Below are 9,637 nucleotides of genomic sequence, written 5' to 3' on the forward strand. Positions count from 1 at the left end.
CTTGAGCCACTCTAATCATAGTGGTACCATCCCTTTGTGGTAGGGTAGGGAGTGGACATTTGGTAAGCAGCTTTCACAGGTGTCATTGGTGGAGAAATTAATTCCAGGAAAGGCTAACGGTGTCTTCTTTGGAATTTCAGACAGTCTTAATTTTTTCTCTCCCTTAAACTATATTTTTTTCCATTGTTTTTTTTTTTCATTGTTATTATGACCCCTTCCCTCCCCCTGAAAAATAATTAATGAGTAAACTTAATATTCCCCGTACCCCTGGATCAAATGGCGAACCCCAGACACCGTTGACGACTTCTGCTTGTTTAAATAGGGAAAGCTCTGTTGACAACCTCGGCAATAAAAAGGATTCCTCCAACAATACTTTTTTGACCAGTGTTGTTAAAGACAATTTATCGGCACTGGTGGAAAATGATGCTTGTAATAACCGTAATACTTTACTCTCTGGTTCTGGCTCATTACCAGATCCAACAAAAAATCTGAAAATTCTCCACTTAAAAAACATACCAATTGGTTGTAGCTATGACATAATTCATGAAGCCTTCTGTAGATTTGGAGCAATCAAAGAAATTTTAATGGAGCTTAATGGTAGTAAAGGTTTTTGGGAAGCTTGGGTATCATTTTCAAGTTTTGAGATTGCTTTAGAAGCAAATAAAAATTTAGAGAGCATAAAAATTGACAATTGTTTGATTTCTGGGGCTTTATGTGATAAAGCACCAAGACACCTAGAGGTATATAAACCAGAAGAATGGATGGAAAAAGAAATAGAGCATAGACTTCCAGAAGTAAGAACCCCCAAGCCCCCAACATGGATAATTGCATCTGGAAAGATAGATAATTATAACTATTATAAGATGAGTAAATTTATACAAAAAAAAGTTGGTTTAATTAAAAGTAAGGATATTAGTAGATACGGTAAGCAATCTGTTTTGATTAATGCAAAATCAGATACTCAAGCTCACATGCTTTGTGGTATGAAGATTGCAGAAATTGATCCTATTAAGGATATTAAACCACATATGAGCTTCAGCTATGGTAAAGGAGTAGTTTTTGATAAAGATCTATATGAATTCTCAGAACCAGAAATTCTGGACATGTGCCCTGCTAATGTTTGGAAAGTAAGTAAGATTCCTCAAACAAGCATGGTAGTTTTAACATTTGAAACCCCTGTTATACCAGATCATATAATTATTGAGAATGAAAGAGTACGTGTTCGAGAATATAAACCTAGGCCTTTACAATGCTTTAATTGTTTCAAGTACGGTCACCCTTCCCGGTACTGCAATAATACGAAGATCTGTATTAACTGTTCTTTGTTAGAACATGGCCAATGCAACAGAGATACAACCTGTGCAAACTGTAAAGATAATCATAAACCAAATGATAAAAGATGTAGAGAATACAAGAATGAAGAAGCTGCAATCTTGAAAGCAAATGCTGAACATATAAGTGTAGGTTATGCAAAGCATTTACTCAATCGGCAACTTAATTTTGCTCCCGCGGTTAAGATGCCAACAAAAGATTATAATCCACTACCCCTTACTACCACAGGGGGACCAGTGGCAGCACCTGGCCCGTCAGGTGCATCTCCCTTAGTGGTAGTAGCCCAGCCATCTGGGTCAAGTGCTCAGGCTATAAAAGCCAGAGCACAAACCTCCAAAGAGGTCAATATGGTGTCCAACACACCAAAAGTATTGTCACCGATAGGAGCATCTCCCCTAGAGGTAGTAGCCCAGCCTTCTGGGTTAAGTGCTCGAACTGTTGAAGTTCTAGCACAATCCTCCAAGGAAGCCAATGTGGCTTCCACCACCTTAAATGTATTGTCTCAGGCAGAATCTCTACCTGATTTGATGGAGATTGGAAAACAAGATCTTCCAAAGAGGAAAAGGTCCCCATCATCCTCACCTTCATCTAAGTCAGGTAAGTGCCCTACTGCTCATGATCCTAAGGTTGACTCTTATAAAGATCCTAGAAAGAAAGAAAAGAAGAGTGGTGGCCTAGTACAGTAAAGCCTTCCATCTCCAGGCCTTACATGGCTTCATCTGAAAAGTCCCAAAAGACAAATGAGACAAAGAAAAATAATAACAAAAGATAATGTTTATCATCCAGTGGAATTGCAGAGGTCTAAGTACTAGCATTGAGCAAATAAAAACTTTAACCAGGGACTCAGACACGAAGGTAATTTGCCTACAGGAAACCAAGATCAGTGACAAACCATTTAATCCTGGACTCAATTATCATTTTTGTAGATCCCCTCCTTTGCAAGCTGCAAGAGCTCAAGGTGGTACAGGTTTTATTATTCACAAATCTGTAAAATTTGAAACAATCCCACTCAATACACCTCTACAGGCATGTGCAGTTAGAACTCATATCGGGAAAAAAATTACTTTATGCTCGCTATATATTGAACCATCCTTAGAACTTTTCCTCTTAGATCATGCTGGTAATCCAAGAAGGCTTAGACTTTCTGACCTCCAAGACTTGATCAATCAGCTTCCTGCCCCTTTTATTTTAATGGGTGATTTTAATGCAAAGCATACTTTATGGGGTGGAAATGTGTGCGATAGATGGGGTAATCTTGTTGAAGAATTAATCGACAACAATGATGTAATACTAATGAATGATGGTTCTCCAACTAGGTATGATGTATTCCACAACTCTACATCAGCCATTGATTTGTCAATCTGTTCCTCATCCATTCGATTGGACTACCTTTGGTCAGTAAATGAACACCTACATGGCAGTGACCATTGGCCAATAATGTTAAATTATGTCCATAATCTTCCTTCTCAGTGTCCACCAAAATGGAAGATAGATGAGGCAGACTGGGCAGCTTATGAAAACTGTTCACACACTGATAAAGAATATGATGAATTTACATCTCCAGTGCATGCCTATCAACATCTTGAAAATATTATTGATGATAATGCTAGCAAGTTTATACCTAAAACATGCGGTTTACCTCATCGCTCTGTAGTTCCTTGGTGGAGTAAAGAATGTGCCAACGCAAGAAAAGTGACCCGAACTTGCTTCAGAAGATACTTGAGGACAAACTATTTAGCAGATAGAATAGCATATCTCAGAGCCTGTGCCAAACAAAAAAGAATTTTTAAAACAGCAAAGAGAGCATCTTGGAAGAAATATATATCTAATATTAATACCAAAACTCCTTCAAAGGAAATATGGGACAAGATTAGAAAACTTCAAGGTAAATTCGTCCCTAAGCCTCTACCAATATTAAGGGAAAATAATAGATATATATCTGACCCCAAAGATGTAGCAGAGGTTCTTGCTAAGCACTTTGCTCATGTATCAAGTGCTGACAACTATTCCCCAGCATTTCAACAAATTAGAGCATCAACATCTGTTGTTCCTCCTGCTTCTTCAAATACTGAAGCTTTTAACCTGGCTTTTAGTATGGAGGAGATGCAAAATGCTATCTCCAGCTCTTCTTTAACTGCCCCAGGTGAGGATGGCATCCGGTATGAAATGATATCACATCTTCCAGTGGATACCAAGGAATTTTTATTAGAAACCTTTAATGGTCTATGGGCTTCCCATACATCTCCTGATTCCTGGCATACTTCAATTGTAATTCCAGGCCACAAGTCTGGTAAAGACCCAGAACTGCCATCTAGTTATAGGCCCATATCCTTGACCAGTTGCATATGCAAACTATTTGAGAGAATGATCAACAACAGACTTGTGTGGTATCTAGAATCAAAAAATCTTTTATCTAACAGACAGTTTGGTTTCAGGAAGAACCGAAGTACTCTGGACCCTTTGCTGATGTTATCAAGGGAAATTTCAAATGCTTTTTCTAACCAAAACCAGGTGGTGGGTGTCTTTTTTGACCTCGAAAAGGCATATGACACCACCTGGAGGGGTGGTATTTTAAAGCAATTGGCCTCGTGGGGTATAGGAGGACATATGTTCTCTTTTATTGAAGAATTTTTATCAAACCGCTCCATTAAAGTGAGAGTAGGGTCAGAACTATCTTCATCCTACATGCAAGAAGAAGGTGTCCCCCAAGGCAGCGTATTGAGTGTGACCTTGTTTGCTGTTGCAATTAATAGTCTCATTAGTCACATACCTCCTGGCATACAAGGATCACTATTTGTCGATGACTTTGCAATTTATTGTAGTGGATCATCTGCACTACAAGCATGCCAAAATCTTCAAATTGCAATAAATGCTGCTTCCGCATGGGCAAATTCTCGCGGATTCATGTTTTCTCCTCAGAAGACCAAAGCCATTCGCTTTACTCGTACTCGTAAAAGGGAAGAGATCCCCACCCTTTTCTTAAATGATTGTATTTTGCCATGTGAGGATAGTGTCAAGTTTCTTGGAGTCATTTTCGACAAGAAAATGACATTTGGTCCCCATATAAATGACCTATCTATCAGGGTTAAGAAGTCACTGAACATTCTGAAAGTGATATCACAATTTGATTGGGGTGCTGATAGAACAACTTTGCTTAGAATTTATACATCTTTGTGTCTGAGCAAGTTAGACTATGCATGCCAAATATATGGGTCAGCTACAAAGACTTTACTTGGAAAACTTGATATTGTTCACAATGCTGGGCTTCGCATCTGCACAGGTGCTTACAGAACATCTCCCATTGACAGTCTTTATGTTGATTCTGGCATACCTCCCCTTTCCATTCGCAGAGAGGAGTTGAGTTTGAGGTTTTTAGCTAGGTCCCTTGCTGTGAGAAACAATCCTAACTGTAAATATGTTAGGGCGCCTTTAGATCGGGCTCCTAACAGATCTAGAGTGCCTAAGCCTTTGGAAGTACAGCTGAAAAACGATGCTAGAGAAGTAGGCTTGTTAACAGCACAGATAGCAGAGGTAGGATATCCCAAGTCTCCTCCTTGGTGTAATCCACCTGTTAAAGTATGTTTTACGGCAGGAGGGAAAAATACCTTACCTAGTAGGGTAATGAAAAGTGAGTTTTTAAATCATGCTGCTCAACATCATGGGAAACATGTTTTTACAGATGGCTCCAAATTGGCTGCAGGAGTTGGAAGTGCAGCTGTGGTGGGGGATATTGTTATTAGAAGGAAACTCCCATCCTCTTGTTCAATTTTTACTGCTGAGCTGTACGCAATTATTCTCGCAGTCCAACATATTTTTAAAAATGGCAACCAAAATAGTTTTTATACAATTTTTACGGATTCCAATAGTGTTTTACTCTCATTAAAACAAATTATGCCAGGCCATCATCTAGTACAAGAGGTGCAGGACTGGTTAGTACTTCTGCAGTCTAGGAAGAGTATCAGTGTTCACTTCTGTTGGGTCCCTGCCCATGTTGGGGTGGATGGGAATGAACAAGTAGATAAGGCAGCAAAGGAAGCTTCAGGGCTAAGTAATCCATCCCCCTTGAGTATTCCTTACAAAGATCTTAAAAGTGAGATTCATCTTTACTGTAAAAATAAGTGGCAAGCTCGATGGTCTGAACTGACCACCAATACAAAATTGAAACAAATCCACCCATTGGTGGATAAATGGTCATCTTGTAATTCTACAAGTAGAAGGGATACCATTATTTTAACTAGGCTGCGTATTGGCCATACACATGCAACGCACAATTATTTAATGAAGAGTGGGGAAGGGAGACAGGCCCCTCTTTGTAATACCTGTCAAGTGACAATGGATGTTAAACACATTTTAGTCGATTGTCCTGTTTTTAATCTTCAGAGGAGGACACATTTACTCCAGGACAAACCTTTAAGAGATATACTGGGGGAAAACTGTAATACCCTGACCTTGAGAAAATTTGTACAAAGTATTGGGTTATATTATGAGCTATAATTGATTTTATTAATTTATTTATTTATTTTACCCTTTTAATCCCTATTTATTTCACATCTAGATTTTATTGTATGAAAGTGTTACGATTTGTATTAAAGGTTAAAATGATACTAAATGGTGTGATTGTACAGATATGATTGAATGATTTTCATTATATAGCGCTGAATGGCCTTTGATGCCCCAGTGCTTGGCTTAATGCCTAAATCCTATATTCAATTCAATTCAACAGCCTCGTAAGGCTCCCAAACAGGCACCGGCAGCTAAGAAAGTGGTGTCTAAGCCCCAGCCCTTTCCAGCCAAGGTCAAGAGGGGCGGTAAGTCCTCCAGGGGAGGCAAGACTTCTAGGGGTGGCGGCCGCGGCCGCAAGCCCTAGGGGTGGCAGTCCCCAATGCGTATCCACCTGTGGGGGGATGCCTTCAGCGTTGCGTCCGCAGGTGGCAACATCTCGGGGTTGGTGCTTGGACGGTCTCAGTGATCGGCCAAGGTTATCGCGTCCCGTTCACGTCATCTCAATCTCCCCTGACAGCGAATCCAGTGTCGTTGAGCTCCTATGCCATGGGATCGGCAAAGGGGCTGGCCCTTCAGGCCGAAGTCGAGACCATGTTCGAGAAGGGTGCTCTCCAGGAGGTCGTGGACGGCTCTCCAGGCTTCTTCAGTCGACTCTTTCTTGTAAAGAAGGCTACTGGAGGCTGGAGACCCGTCATCGATCTCTCGGCTCTGAACAGGTTTGTCAAACAAACCCGGTTCAGCATGGAGACAGCAGACACGGTCAGACTTGCGGTGAGACCACAAGACTTCATGTGTACACTGGATCTAAAGGATGCGTACTTCCAGATCCCAATCCATCCGTCTTCCAGGAAGTACCTGAGATTCTGCCTAGACAACAAGATCTACCAGTTCAAGGTGCTGTGTTTCGGTCTCTCCACAGCTCCTCAGGTGTTCACCAGAGTGTTCACCCTGATTTCGACTTGGGCGCACAGGAACGGCATTCGTCTCCTTCGTTACCTAGACGATTGGCTGATCCTAGCAGACTCGGAGTCGACCCTTCTTCGACACCGAGACAGGCTTCTAGATCTTTGACAGGATCTGGGGATCGTGGTAAACCTCGAGAAGTCCTCTCTGCAGCCGTCCCAACGACTGGTTTATCTAGGCATGCTAATAGACACCAATCTCCACAAAGCCTTTCCATCAGACGACCGGATAGCAAGGCTGAGGAGGGTGGCGGAACCTTTCCTCAGGCGAAAAGAACTCCCCGCCCAATCGTGGTTGCGTCTCTTGGGCCACCTATCCTCCCTGGCCCGTCTGGTTCCAAACAGCCGCCTCAGGATGAGATCCCTTCAATGGCGGCTCAAGTCCCGGTGGAATCAAGGATCCGATTCCCCGGACACTCTGATCCCAATGGGGTCTCTGGAACAGACGGACTTGCGGTGGTGGCTGGCCGACGAGAACCTGCGAAAGGGAGTGAGTCTTCTCGTCCTCCCCCCGGAATTGACTCTGTTTTCGGACGCGTCAAAAGAAGGGTGGGGGGCGCACGTTCTGAACCAGAGGGCCTCAGGCCTTTGGTCAGAATCAGAAAAGTGCCTACACATCAACCTGCTAGAATTGAAGGCCGTCTTTCTGGCCCTTCAACAGTTCCAACGGTTCCTGGCGGGTCACTCCGTGGTGGTGATGAGCGACAACACCACGGTAGTGGCTTATATCAACAAACAGGGAGGCACTTTTTCGCAACAGCTATCCCATCTTGCAGTAGAGACTCTGAGGTGGACCGAAACCCACTCGATAACACTATCAGCTCGCTTCATTCCTGGCAAGAGGAATGTGTTCGCCGACAGTCTGAGCAGGGCTGCGCAGATAGTGAGTACCGAGTGGTCTTTGGATCCTCAGATAGCCAACAAAGTCCTGACTTTGTGGGGTTCCCCGACGGTGGAATTGTTCGCGACAGCCTTGAACTTCAAGCTGCCCCTGTACTGCTCACCAGTCCCGGACCCCAAGGCACTCTGGCAAGCTGCTTTCCAGCAACGGTGGGACAACATCGACGTGTACGCCTTCCCACCATTCTGTCTGATGAGAAGGGTGCTCAACAGGACCAGACTATCGGTCAACTGTTCCATGACTCTAGTAGCTCCGCTATGGCATCACGCGTAATGGTTTCCGGACCTTCTGCAACTCCTGACGGAACTCCCAAGGGAGCTTCCTCCACGACACGAGCTTCTCAGACAACCCCACTCCGGTGTCCCTCACAGGGCCGTAGCCTCGCTTCGGCTTCACGCCTGGAGACTATCCAGCGTCTCCTCGCGGAGAGAGGCTTTTCGCAACAGGTTGCGGAGAGAATGTCTGGGCACCTGCGAAGGTCCTCTGAGGGAGTCTACCAAGCGAAGTGGAGAGTCTTTTGTGGTTGGTGTCGTGGAAGGGGTATCTCTCCACTCGATGCCACTATTCCAGCAATAGCGGACTTCCTTGTGTATCTGCGAGAAGAAATGCGCCTTTCTGTCTCGGCAGTGAAAGGCTATCGCTCAGCCTTAAGCTTGGCCTTCAGATTGAAGGGCGTGGATATTTCTTCATCGCTAGAACTCTCTTTACTCATACGTAGCTATGAGCTTACCTGCCCCCAGTCGGAAGTGAGACCCCCTCCTTGGAACGTGGTTCGAGTCCTTAGGTCTCTCAAGAGACCTCCCTTCGAGCCATTACGCCAGGCCTCCGATCGCCACCTGTCTTGGAAGACGGCTTTCCTACTCGCCTTGGCCTCGGCCAAGCGAGTTAGTGAACTTCATGGTCTCTCGTACGACATCGCCCATTCAAGGGGATGGGGGGAGGTAACGTTCAGGTTCGTCCCTGAGTTTGTGGCCAAGACTCAGAATCCTGGAGTGCCGGATCCTCGGTTCGACTCTTTCAGGATCGCGAGTCTCCGTTCTGTAACAAACGACCCAGACCAGCTGCTACTATGCCCAGTGAGGTGTCTGAGGTACTACTTGAAGAGAACGGCTGCAGTCCGTCCTCATGTGCGAGCTTTGTTTGTGAGCACAGGCAGGACAAAGAGGAGGGTCACCAGGAACACCATCTCTGCTTGGATTCGAAGGGTTATCCACCATGCCCTGAATCCTGACCCTCCTCCGTCACGTCGCCCTCGGGCCCACGATGTCAGGGGTATTGCTACATCCCTGGCCTTCAAGAAAAACTAATCTGTGACGCAGGTACTTCAAGCTGGGGTCGGGAAGCGTCAAACGACCTTCACAGCCCACTACCTGCAAGACGTGACCCACAGGAGCCTCGATACGTTCTCTATCGGCCCTGTGGTGGCTGCACAACAGCTGGTCTAACCTCAGGCTCCTTTTTGGACAAGTAGCAGTAGGTTGAGGGCGTTGTTACCCGGTCTTAGTCTGTGTGAATGAAAGAGTATGTCTGACCCTTACTTCTTTCTTCATTCTCCCCTCTCTTGGGGAAGCAGCATCCTGGTCCTCGCATAGCTGACCTCGACCTCTGCAGGTAACCCATGCTTCTTTGTGCTCCTAGTATTAAGCTTAATACTGTTACGTCTCCCATACCCTGACGAGGTGGTATGGGGAACGTCCTATCCTAGAATTCCTATCTGAAGGTCTCAAGGTCAACTTCATAGGACGAGTCACACTCTCCTCCTCGCACTACTTATGTAGGCCACTCGTTCCTAGCGATGCTAGGAACCTGTGAGGTACAGGGGCTCCCTCTCTCTAGTGCTGCTCACTAAGGGATCGAGCCCCCGGGCAAGCCGAAGTCAGTAAGGCTGGGGACTTTCCACCCTTCCTAAGGGGTAAGTCACCCTTTGTAAATAGCGTGG

Source organism: Palaemon carinicauda, chromosome 45 (genome assembly GCF_036898095.1).
Source record: "Palaemon carinicauda isolate YSFRI2023 chromosome 45, ASM3689809v2, whole genome shotgun sequence".
Classification (NCBI taxonomy): domain Eukaryota; kingdom Metazoa; phylum Arthropoda; class Malacostraca; order Decapoda; family Palaemonidae; genus Palaemon; species Palaemon carinicauda.